General features: G+C 43.1%; 1 protein-coding gene and 1 long non-coding RNA gene across 2 annotated transcripts in view; one reads left to right on the top strand and one right to left on the bottom strand.

Annotated features, from left to right (window-relative positions):
* LOC125299518 (1-phosphatidylinositol 4,5-bisphosphate phosphodiesterase beta-1-like) overlaps positions 1 to 13,167 on the top strand; it is a 152,963-nt gene that overhangs the window by 64,654 nt on the left and 75,142 nt on the right.
* Positions 3,768 to 4,933, bottom strand: LOC125299520. The gene is made up of 3 exons (XR_007194382.1): positions 4,845 to 4,933; positions 4,111 to 4,673; positions 3,768 to 3,995 (listed from the first exon to the last, which is right to left on the bottom strand). It is a non-coding gene; the product is annotated as an uncharacterized LOC125299520 (long non-coding RNA).

Genomic DNA, 13,167 nt, shown 5'->3' on the forward strand with positions numbered 1-13,167 from the left:
AATATTTAAGACTGGGCATGTGTCTTAATTGTAGGCTGCCTGAGACAGGAAGTACAGTTCGGAAGGTTAAGACGCAAACCCTTCAAAGTTACCTCTCGTAAGACTGGACAGGGCCTCAGTCCGTTACTGCAGCAGGCTTGTGTTCTGTGGCGGACTCTGAATTAGGTTTATCAAACTGGCCCTGAACAAATGTTGTCCATGACAACAGTGGTATTGCAATACAGTGAATTTGCAATAGAAAATAATCTATGATGCATCATGATATATTTAACTGAAGAAAAAAATGTAAAAAAAATGTACATCAAAGTGCATAGTGTCAACCCTGAACATGGAGGTTGAGTGACTAGTGATTTGGCCCTTGTAGCTCTGCTTCAGATATTTGTGTGTATACTGTAGGCCTATATACAGTATGTGTGTACTTGTGTGTTTAAGAGGGACACTGTAGGGATGTGTGTGTTTTCTCTGTTGAGGCATGAATGATTTAAATGTGTAGTACACCACACCGTCATCTCTCCTGCCCTCCACACTTTTTCTCTTTCACTCTCTCTTGCTATCCATCCATCCCTCTCTCTCTCTCTCTCTCTCTCTGTGTCTATCCCTCTGTGTAGTACTCTACATGGTCTTTTCTTATGTCCCTCTTTTCCTCTCTCTCTCTCTGTCTCTCTCTCTCTGTCTATCCCTCTGTGTAGTACTCTACATGGTCTTTTCTTATGTCCCTCTTTTCCTCTCTCTCTCTCTGTCTCTCTCTCTCTCTTTCTATCTCCCTCTACTCTCTCATTCACGGAGTACTTTGTAATAATTGAAGGGCACATTTTTGCTGCCCTAGTTCTTTCCCTCCTCTTCATGCTGTTTCCCTCTAGTGTCCTGTCTTTGATCCAGAGGCAGAGAGAAGAGCCTTTAGAGTCGAGCCTCATTACTAAGCCTCCAAAAGCCACTGCAGACATCCACAGGCTCCACACCACACAGCCCTGTTCATTCACCATGTGGGTCAAGCTCTCACAGAGAGTGGCTCATTAGCAGACCTGAGGTTATCCACGAGTCCCATACAGTCCTATGCATTAACCATGTGGATACTTTTTGAGTTTGTCAGCAAGGCACTTGCTGCCCTATGCATTTGACATGCTAGTCATACAGAATAGAACAAAGCTCAATAGCCAACCTGGGGTTTACCACAAGCCCTGTGTGGCCTTATGCATCATCCATGTTACTGGGGAGAGTAATTGCAGGGCGCACTAGTCAACCTGAGGTGTACCACAAGCTCCACACAGCCCTGCACATTAGGTCAGTTGAGTATCTGGAGGGGGTGTAGTGCTCTGCATGAACCCTCTGAGTTGAGGGTATCTGCTGGCTCAGACGGACAGCTCAGTGTGTTAGTAATGCCAGTGCTCTGAGGGGGGTTGCAGGCAGCCCAGCATCTAGTATTGCTTCACACAGAGTTTATATCATCTGCAGCCTCATTGCAGCCCCTTGGGTTATACACGGAGAAGAGAATGTGGTGTAGCCTTTGGTGTTGTTTAATGCATCAGTGGGTCGCAGTGGTGGTGGTGGTGGGGGGGAGGGGCGGGGGTTCTCATCAGTGGTTTGGGGGGTTCTTATTAGCCTCCATAAAGCCCTTGGTAAGCTATCTCTGACAAGAGGGCTAGAAGAGTTCTCTAGTGATGCCTCTCATTATGGCGCTCCAGTGAAACTAAGGACAGCTATGGGCTGGCTACCTACTGTAACAGCTTCACTAGCCAACAGAGGCAAGGCAAGTTTATTTATTTTTGTAGCACATTTCACAAAAGGGTAATAACAAAAGCAAAGAATAAAAGTAAATAAATGCTTAAAAGAGCCATGTTTATAGAGGTGAAAGCCTCTCTCGCAGAGTTGAAAATATACATGCTTCGTGCAGTCCTGCATGTAATAGCCATGCCATCACTTAAAGAAGAGGAAAGATCTAATAATAATTTGCAGGTCATATAATCAATCAACCGTTGATAGGCACTGTTGAGCCTGTGTGTGTGTGTGTGTCTGTGTGTGTGTCTTTGTCTGTGTCTGTGTCTGTGTCTGTGTCTGTGTCTGTGTGTGTGTGTGTGTGTGTGTCTGTGTCTGTGTCTGTGTGTGTTTGAGGAGAGAGATGAGTTTCAAGTGTGTGAAAGATCTAACTGTACTTTATGCTGTCAAGGTCTTGGGTGGGGGAGCTCAAGCAAGCAACCTACAATTTCCAATTTGTGTGTGTGTGTGTGTGTGTGTGTCTTTGTCTGTGTCTGTGTCTGTGTGTGCATGTGTGTGTGTGTGTGTGTGTGTGTGTGTGTGTGTGTGTGTGTGTGTGTTTGAGGAGAGAGATGAGTTTCAAGTGTGTGAAAGATCTAACTGTACTTTATGCTGTCAAGGTCTTGGGTGGGGGAGCTCAAGCAAGCAACCTACAATTTCCAATGTGTGTGTGTGTGTGTGTGTGTGTGTGTGTGTGTGTGTGTGTTTGCAGTCATTACAGATGCTTTTTACTGCTGCAGCACCTCCCTGAAATGGATGTCCCTCAGCAGCATGTGTCCTTTCAGACGAAAATGTCAATTTTGCTAGATGTGCTGTTTGGACGCATTTATGTGACCGATACATTTATGTGGGATAGTCAGTCTGGCCATTAGTACAGGCCAGTGTGTGTGTGTGTGTGTGTGTGTATGTGTGTGTGTGTGAGAGAGAGAGAGAGAGAGAGAGAGAGAGGGAGAGAGAGAGAGAAACCATGGTTTTCTTAGTCAGACTTTTTATATGGCTAGCTAGACTGTATAGACTCTGTGCCAATATCTCTCTTTCTTTCTCTTACTCTCTGTCCTTTCTCTCTTTTTTGTCTTTGCTCTCTCTCCACCTCTCTCTCTCTCTCCATCTCCCTCTCTCCTGTTGCTCCTCTCTCTTTGCCCTCCCTCTCTCTGTTAGCAGTAACCCAGCTGCAATGCGTATTGTGTAATGCTGTCTATCCATCAAGCTAGAGGGATAGAGTGTATGTGAGGGTATGTGTATGTGGCAGGGGCTCCCCACTGATGTCCACATCAATCTGTGGAGCGTAGGACTTTAGGGTGGGCGTGCTGAAGGACTCGGTGATGTGCACTCGGCCATCTGCGTCCACTGTCTCCACCAGGGTGGGGCAGGACATCCTCTCCCAGAGACGCTGCTTCCCGAGGTTGTACTGGCGGGCGTTCCCAGACTTGGTCCTCAGCATGGGATCCACCACCGAGTGGTAGATGGCCTGGTAGTCCTCCATAGTGTGGCCGTGGGTCAGCAGAGGCTCACTCAGGGCTGCGGAGAGAAGGGAGCTGCTCTGGGCCACAGGTGGCAGCGGACGGAGGTCTGGGAGAACAGCAGCGTTTTTGATGTATCTCTCCTCCACAGACTGGGCCATTTGCCTAAGGCGGCTCTCCTGAGCCATTTCCCTTCTTTTCCTCTCTTTAGCCTGTACCGGGAAAAATGGAATAGGGCTTTAATTATGGTTATTGTTATGGTTATGGTAATTAATTAAAACATTTATAATTTAACCAAAAATATGAATGCTTGTGTTTAAGCTTCCTAACATGTGTGGCAGGATGTTTTTGTACCTCTGCCATGAGAGAGGAATCATCCAAGTGGGGGAAGGACATGTCTTGCTTGTCCCTAGCGGCCGTCCACTCAGGTCCCACCACTGGTCCAGAGTCCAGAGAGCTGAGATGCTTTCTCTTCTGGCCATGTTTCTCAGTGGAGCGATACTTCTTGCAGTATCCATTATGGTCACAGTTTGCCTTTTGATGGGCGCGTGCCTTCACAGAGGTTCCTTTGTTTGGATGGGAGGTGTTTTGGTTCCCTTTGGAGCGGCATTTCTTTATCAGGTTGAGTTGCTGCTGGAAATTGATGGTGAACCCTGCCTCCGGAACCAAGTCAGGGACTTGCTGTGCAAGTTCCAGCAGTATGGCTGCTATCTCCAGCCTCTTCTTCAGGTCATTGGATTTTTGATTCACCTGTTTCTGTGGTGCTTTTTTCAACTTACGAGCCTACAGATTATAAAAGAAAAAAGTTAAAGTGATTTTAATAAGTAGATACACGGTTGCGAGATGATTTTTTAGTGACACTTCATCCAAGATTGGAAATGAGAAAATAAATCTCTACCTGTGGTGTGGAGTCCATGGGAGTTTGAGAACTCAGTTGAGATTCTCGGTGACTTTGACTGGAGCTCAGGTAGACTGAAGAGAGAGACGCCACAGTCTTCTGCTCAGGTGAGCACAGCTTGATCACCAGGGGCCCATTGGAGATTCCAAGAGCTTGTTAAGCCTGATCTTTGCAAGGCACCACTCTACAGGGCTTGGCCTGTTTCTTCCTGCGGCCCACACGCTCAGAAGCCTCTGGGCCGGTGGACAGGGTGAGTTCAGAAAGCTTGCAGGTGCTCTCACATCCACCCTTAGCTGGTAGTAAGGATCCAGGGTAATGTTGTGGCAGAGCTGAAGAGTTGTCTCCACTGCTAAAGGTATCTCCAGAAAAGATGGGCCCAGGGAGAGGACTCTGGAGCTGGAGGCAGAGCCTTCACCAGTCTTCCAGGTCAACTTCTCCCCAGTCTGAAGATCATTCCTGTTATAGAGTGGCTCTGTCTCCAGATAAAAATCCTCAAAACGCTTAGATGGTACAACTTGCCTTCTAAGGCTATAGGGGACACTGGTGGCTCACCCTTTGTTGCCCTGTGATATAAAAGTAATGTTACAGTATCCATATGTAAAAGTGCTGGATTTATCTTTATCTTTGTGAATCTTTTAGTGGCTTAATTTTACATTTTAAAAACAATTCTAAACATACAAAAACTGTGAAATCCCTCAGAAGGGTTAAAAGTGCCATTTGGAATCATGTTTTACCTGTTCCATAGGTTTGTCAAGGAAGTTTTCCAAAAAAATGTTGAATAAAATCTCAAATATTGAGGAGCAATAGGTTTCTGTGAGTGATATTTCATGAAAAGTCAAGATTCTAAGTTATGTTTGGGTTAGGTTGCCAATGGTGAAGGTTCTAAAATGATTTGATGTTATTTAGAATCTTCACTTGGCTGTTTAGAATGTTAGTGATGTTTCCTGTAGTTTTTATTTGAACAGAAATCCTGTAGTTTTTATATGAACAGATAGACAGATTGTTATACTCTATTCTGGAGTCTTTATTATATTTATTAAAGAATATAAGAAATTAAAACTTTAATATTATTTTACTATTAAGGTAATATTATTATTATTATTATTATTATTATTATTATTATTAAAAAGGGGTCTAAAGACATATCATACAAGACATAACATGCTACTAGTTAATTAAGCGTTTCTTATGGTTTGTATATTATATTATAATATATATTATAGTGTTTGTTTATTTTTCATTGTCTATTTTCATTAGCATTTACATTATTGTTTATTATTGCTATTCTCCTTAATGCAGCCTTACCAACTTTTTAAAACTATTCACTGTTACGTAATGTAACTATTTTGTTTTTTTGTAAGTCGCCATAACCATGACTATAACTATTTTTTATTATTATTATTATTATTATTATTATTATATTATATTATTTACTTTTTATTATTTGATCATTTGTTTGTTTATGTCTTGATGTCTGTGCTTTACGAGTACTGTACGCTGGTGAGTCATGGCGCTCCATCTGGCATCTTTTTTCTGTTTATTTTTAATTATTTGTTAATTTGTTTGTTTATAGATAGATGGTTATGGTTATAAATCCATAACCATAACCATAACCATCTATCTATAAACAAACAAATGAATAATTAAATAATTAAACAATTGAATAGGAACAGATTAAAATATATAATAATATTTAAAATTGAATAAAAGGGAACAGATTAGAAATGTAAAATCAAATATAATAAGGAGAATAGTTATAATAAATAATTAACACAATAATATCAATTCAATCAATAGCCTAATAAAAGAATGTCTATGGAAAAAAAGGAACGGAAAGGGCAATACATTCCACCAACATGGAACCACTGAAGAAAAGAGTCTGGAATTAGACCCAGTTTTCATGACTGTTCGACAAAACAGACGCTCACCAGAAGACCGCAGTGGGCGGTTGGGGATGTAAGGCTTGATTATTAAATTAAAATAACTAGCAGCAGATCCAGTTAGTGTCCTATAGGACAAAGTGAGAGATTTAAATTTAATTCTGGCTACTATAGGGAGCCAGTGGAGAGTAACTAGGAGAGGGAGTTACATGTGTCCTCTTTGGCTGATTGAAGACGTGCTCCAGCATTCTGAATCGGCTGTAATGATCTTGTTACACAAGCGGGTAAGCCAGCTAATAGTGAATTACAATAGTCCAGCTTAGAGATGACCATGGTCTGAACAAGAAGTTGTGTGGAATCTTGTGTCAGATAAGGTCTGATCTTCCTAATGTTGTAAAGCATAAACCGACATGATTTTGCAATAGAAGCTATATGCTCAGAGAAGTTAAGTCGGTCATCAATTACAAAGCCCAAGTTTTGTGCCGATCTAGTTGGGGTCAGTGAAGTTGAGTCAAACTGGATGTTAATCTGTTGGGGAATAGCTGTTTTAGCTGGAAACACCAAAAACTCTGTTTTTGAGAGATTAAGCTGAAGGTGCCGATCTTTCATCCAGGCTGAAATATCCTTAAGGCATGCAGAAATCCGGTGGGAAACACTAGAGTCATCAGGTGGGAAAGACAGGTAAAGTTGAGTGTCGTCTGCATAACAGTGATAGTCAAATCCATGGGAGCGAATGGTATCACCTAAGGAAGTGGTGTAAATAGAGAAAAGCAAGGGTCCTAATACTGATCCCTGAGGCACACCTGTGGTGAGGTCATGAGACTTAGATACCTGTCCCTGCCAAGACACGTTGAAAGAACGCCCTTTAAGGTAAGATTCAAACCAATCAAGAGCTTTTCCAGAAATTCCCAGTTTAGATAGTATAGATAGGAGAATGTCATGGTTAACAGTATCAAAGGCTGCAGATAAATCTAGTAGAATTAATACTGATGACTGAGCAGAGGACTTAGCTACTCTCAATGCTTCAGTCACAGACAGAAGAGCAGTTTCAGTAGAATGACCACTCTTGAAACCAGACTGCATAGGGTCTAGTAGATTATTCTGATGAAGAAAGTCACAAACCTGCTTGATGACCACTTTCTCCAAAACCTTTGACAAGAAAGGAAGAAGGGAGACAGGCCTGTAGTTCTTCACCTCAGTTAGATTAAGTGTACTTTTCTTTAGCAGAGGTGTAACCCTAGCCTGTTTAAAAGAATAAGGAACTATTCCAGAACTGAGGAAGCATTAAATACATGTGTGATTGCTGGTAGAACAGCGGGTGAGATAGACTGTAGAAGAGTGGGCCAGGGACAGGATCTAATGGGCATGTTGTTGGGCGACTTAAGCTGAAGCAATTGAGAGACTGCTTCCTCATCAAGAGGAGATAAAGAGTCCAATGATGCGGTCATACTAACACAAGGCAAAGCCCTCCTTATAGGAGCATCAAACTGAGCACTTATTTTAGCAAAATTTTATATTAGCAAATAATTTTAGAACCTTCACCATTGGCATTATTTTACAAATAGATACTTTATTTGTAGAAAGATAGATAGATAGATACTTTATTTGTAGAAAGATAGATATACATTTTAGTATGTACTAAAAATTAGTAAAAATGAGACCTGTTTTGCACAAGACCTATCTTACAAAATAACAATAAAAACAACACATCACAGCTTTTCAAATAGCAGCAAGTGAGTAAAGTGTATAAAAAAGGTGCTATATAAAACTTACTTATTAAAAATAAAATAAACTTACTAGTATTATTCTTATTCTTATTATTACATTATTAAATCACAGTTAATATGCCTGCTTGTGTGTTTTTGATGGTGTGGGTGTTTGATGGACTGATTGTGTATATGTTTGTGTGTGTGTGTGTGTGTGTGTGTGTGTGTGTGTGTGTGTGTGTGTGTGTGTGTGTATGTATGTGTATGTGTTTGTGTAGTGAGAGATAATGTCTCTGTTGTCTTGGCACCCATAAAAGCAGAAGGATGAGAAGCTGCCTGACAGTTCTCTGTGTGTGCGTGTGTTTGTGAGTATGTGTGTATGTGTGTGTGTTTGTGTGTGTGCGTGTGTTTGTGTGTATGTGTGTATGTGTGTGTGTTTGTGTGTGTGTGTGTATGTGTGTATGTGTGTGTGTTTGTGGGGGTGATTTAGTGTGGGAGGGTCGAGGCTAATTCCAGCCTGTTCCCATCGCCTCCTATCCAACTGGAAGAGTAGGTACACTCTCCTCAACATCGCGTGGCACTGTCAGCGAGACAGGGAAGATTTATCATAGCTTGTGTGTGTGTGTGTGTGTGTGTGTGTGTGTGTGTTTGGAGGGAGGATTTATTATAAATAATGTGTGTGTGTGTGTGTGTCTGTGAGAGAGAGAGAGTGTGAGAGGGAGAGAAGAATGAGTGCCACTTTAGATTCAATCATTCAAACCACTGGACAGTCATTCCCCCTTGCCTAGCAAGGCATCTGTATGCATCAGGCCTGTGGAGCCGAGTCTGGAGGAGGGAAATATAGCAAGAACAGTCTAGAATGTTCTTGGTTAAAACAAATAAAGACAACGCATATATGCATATCTATGAGGCAAGTATTGGGGATAGTGCTAACTGTATGCCCATGTGGTAGGTAGCTGACTGTAGGGTTGCATAAGAGGTACGTTGTCAGGGGTAGAAGTGGCACCTTCAGGGGTTTCGGGGCATTAGAATGCTCCTGTTATAGCAGAGGTGGGCAAACTTTTTGGCTCAAGGGCCACGCTGGGTCTTGCAAATTAGCCGGCGGGCCGTAGTTTAGCCACCCCTGTGTTAAAGGATGTAATGTGTGCATCTCACTGGGACATGCCCATGGGGTTGTGTAAGGGGGTTCTGTGTGGTAGAAAGGGGAGATCTAGGGGACGGAGGCAGTTAGAGGCTCTTGGTGAAAAACAGAATCAATTCCTCTATAGCCTGTGGTCCAGGCCACACCAGCTTCAACAGAAATGGCTTTTGTTAAAGTGACATCATACCATAAATCAGCAACAGACAGGCTAACTGGAGCGTTGCACACACACATGAAAACAATAGGGATGGGCTTGGCCTGAATCACCCCACATAAATCCAGTTGTTTTCTCCTGTTTCTTTAGCACAGCAGGCAGAACAAGTTACTAATCACTACAAGGTCAAGGGTCGGATATAGCTTGGCACAGATAATAATTGTGACGGTCAGACCAGCCGCCGTACAGAATTCTCGTTTAGCCTACTCTCCGCACACACACATAGTTGATTAGTTGTCTTTGTTCATGCACATTTGAAATATTACCCGGTTACATTGTCAATCATTAAGTTCTCGTATCATTCAGTTACAATAACATTCATGATTTATGCTACAGTACAAAACACACAACACGTTTTTCATTACATATTCTTAACTTTATTTACGGATTAACACATTAAAGCTGGGTGCACACAGTTTGTTTCTTATATCTACATACACTTACATGTTTTTTGAGTTCTTAAGTTACCGTGGCGGGTGGTAAGAGGCCAACGGCAAACACGTTTGGCTGGACTTCCGGGTGCTGAATCTTGGCAAAGTGCTTCTTGCGGCAATGGTGTCACATTAAGAGTCCTCCGGAAGTAACCATTGGAAATGGACGTCATGGGGGAAAGAGGAAGCTTAATTTGGTTTTTATAATTAAGTTTATCCGTTAACTATATTGTTTATGATTATTTTCATTGAAGAATTAATATTTAATTATCTTTATGCTTATGTTGAACTGGCCATAGATATCATGTTTGTTGTTGTCTAAATGTCAATTAGTTGTAGTCATCCCTTCTGTGTCTTGTTAGTCTAGCCGGCCGGCATATATGTTCCCCTGTTGTCCCATTTGGTTAGGTCAGTCTTTTGTGTTCAGCTCTCTCATATGCTTTGAGTTATGTTCTGTTCGTCTGACCTCATAGGCCTATTAAATAATGTTTTACTTAAATTATTATTTTGATATGCTTTGTCATATCTGCTTTTGAAAAAAGAAAGACAAAAAAAAATAAATGTTTCATTTTTGAAACTGAAAAAAGTGCGTCCTCTTTAGCCAGCCTGCTCGATCACAATAATGTATAACAAAAGTATACTACAACGTAAATCGCTTAGTATGGAAGTGTCAAAAAGTTGTTGTTTGAGTGTATAACAACCTGTCAAAAGGCAACATTAATGGATTCACAGTGAAATAATCTCTTAGATGTGGAAGTGCCTGGCACCTGGTGACTTGCTTGTTGTCCTGTTGTCCTGCTTGTTGTCCTGTTGTCCTGCTTGTTGTCCTGTTGACTGTTGTCCTACAGCCCATAAGGGAGTGGGCGGCACATGGCAGGGGTCTGATGGACACCCACTCCGCCCAGGTTAATTAGATGGCTTAATCGAAGGGTTTTGACGAGCGATTGTTAAGAGGCATGAACCGTCTCATTTCAGTCTGCCGGCCCACGTTTGACGGATGACCAGTGAATGAGTGTGACCTTTTCAGGCTCACACACCGCCCCCTCACACACACACACACACGCACGCACGCACACACACACACACTCACATGCACGCCCACACTTTTCATTAACCCATCTTCCATCTTCCAAGGGCATCACTCTATTAACCCCATCACACACACACACACACACACACACACACACACACACACACACACACACACACCTGCGTACACACACACACACACACACACACACACACACACACACACACACACACACACACACACACACACACACGTACTTACGTGGCATGGTGTATTTATTTTGATTTGACATGATCAATTCTGCACATTGACCCAGTTCCTCCCTGAAGGTGACATACAGTAGAGTAGTTGTACTTGCACTGAGCAGGTTGTTGGTGTAGCCTTGTTGGTGAACTGAGGCCAGTTAACGGCCATGCTCCCTCACTGACCAGTCAGCTCCTCTGTAAACGATTGCATTAGTAAACAACAAACACCTTTAGTGTGGGAAAGCAAACAAATGAGGACCTGATGGCCAGCCGCTCCTCTAATCAGCCCAGTAAACCACTGTGACACACCCAGCGAGGCTCTTATTCATCTGGACTGTGGTTTGCCCATACCACCGGTACTTAAGAGTGCTTTGTCAAACCACTTAAGTCAATAAAGGGCCATTTGTTTATAAACCTTAATAGACTTAAGTTGAAATGTCTTACTACAACATATATTATAAAAGAGACAGCACCTCTTTAGTGGTGGAAGCCAGAGGCCAGAAAATAACACATACCAGCTCATAAGCTCACCAGTTTTGAGTGCAATTTTTTAGGGAAAACATCCAAATGGAGCAAAGCCATCACCTCATGGGTCTGCACTCATTCACTACACTAGTGTATGTGAATGTGTGTGTGTGTGTGTGTGTGTGTGTGTGTGTGTGTGTGTGTGTGTGTGTGTGTGTGTGTTGTGTGTGTGTGTGCTGTTATTGTTTAGCATGACACACCAATATATATAAATGCTGTTAACATTTTTCATTCTATAAATTACAGTGACTGAACATGCTGACTCACTCAGTGACTAACGTGGTTGTTTTACTCCCACACACACACACACACACACACACACACACACACACACACACTCAAATGCACTCACTCAGACAGAGCACTAACAAACTGACACACACACACACACACACTTGTTGAATGTTCCCAGAGACATTAGCACTTCTCTCAGGACCGGCAGTCAGAGCTGGTGCCAAAGCAGTGGACATCAGGGGGTCCCGCTGGGCCCGTCGCTCTCATCGCCACGGCAACCAGGCTCTCAGGCCGCTCCCTCAGGCTTACCACAATGCACCAGTGCACTAATTAAATCACTCTGAAAGGGCCAAATGAGGGCTCTCACTCCTCAGAGGAGGGAGGGAGAGAGGGAATGAGAGGGGGAAAGAGGGAGAGCAAGAGAGGTGGGTCCGAGTGTGAGAAAAAAGAAGAGAAGAAAAAACAGAAGAGGCCAGAGAGAGAGAGAGGAGATTGGAGAGGTAACAAGGGAGCGGATGAGGAGGTGGGTAGAAAGAGAGAGAGAGAGAGAGAGAGAGAGAGAGAGAGAGGGAGGGAAGAAGTGTGAAGAAGAAAAACAAAAGAGAAGAAAGAGAGGGGGGGTGTGAGAGCAGTGTTCAGAGAGAAGAGAGCAAGAGAAGGATGGAGTGGATGAGAGGGGGTGTTTAGAGAGGAGAGAAGAGAGTGTGAAATGGAGGGAGAGGGGTGTTTAGAGAGGAGAGAAGAGAGAGGGTGAGAGGGGGAGTAGAGTGTTCAGAGAGCAGAGAGAGAGAGAGAGAGAGAGAGAGAGAGAGAGGGAAGGGGAAGGAGGAAAAGAAAGGGAAGGAGGGAGAGAATTGTAGCGAGAGGACAAAGCAGAGAGGGGGATGGGGCAGGAGAGAGAGAATGAGAGAGGGAAAAGAGGTGTAGAGGACTGGATATGAGAGGGTTAGTGAAGAAAAGGAGTGTAAGATACAAGAGGGAGACAGAGTGATAGATAGATGGAGGGAGGGAGACAGAGTGATAGATAGATGGAGGGAGGGAGACAGAGTGATAGATAGATGGAGGGAGGGTGGGAAGGGAAGGGAGAGAAAAAGTGGTGACGCTGAGGTATTTAAAATGACAGGCTAGTTCAGCATCACAGACAATAGTGACCAATCAGTATCCTGCAATACTTTAACGTCACCTTTTTGTATTGCCTCAGCTCGTTTGGAACTCCGATAGAGGTGATTTTCAAAATAGTACCTGGTACCAGTTTTTCCCCAGAAAACCAAAAACAAAGTGAGTTGAGCAGGGACCAGGCAACTCCAACATGGGGTTGACTCCCGGGAACACTCATAAGCCTCTGATGAAAATGTCCCTTTGCACTCTCAGACATTTTGGGTAAAGCCGGGCAGGCATCCACTAAAGGGGTGAAAATGAAATGTGGACACTGGATCCGTACCAAACCTCAGTTCTGTTTAGTCATCCGGTGCAGATCTGATAGAGCTTGGATCTGCACCAGACTTTGGTTCCGTCTAGTCATCAGATCCTGGTCCAAGTGTAGCTGAATTCATTCTAGAGTCTCTCTCTCTCTCTCTCTCTCTCTCTCTCTCTCTCTCCTCTCTCCCTCTCTCCCTCTCTCTCTCTCTCTCCCTCTCTCTTTCCCTAAGCC

Source organism: Alosa alosa, chromosome 8 (assembly GCF_017589495.1).
Source record: "Alosa alosa isolate M-15738 ecotype Scorff River chromosome 8, AALO_Geno_1.1, whole genome shotgun sequence".
NCBI classification, from domain to species: Eukaryota; Metazoa; Chordata; class Actinopteri; order Clupeiformes; family Clupeidae; genus Alosa; species Alosa alosa.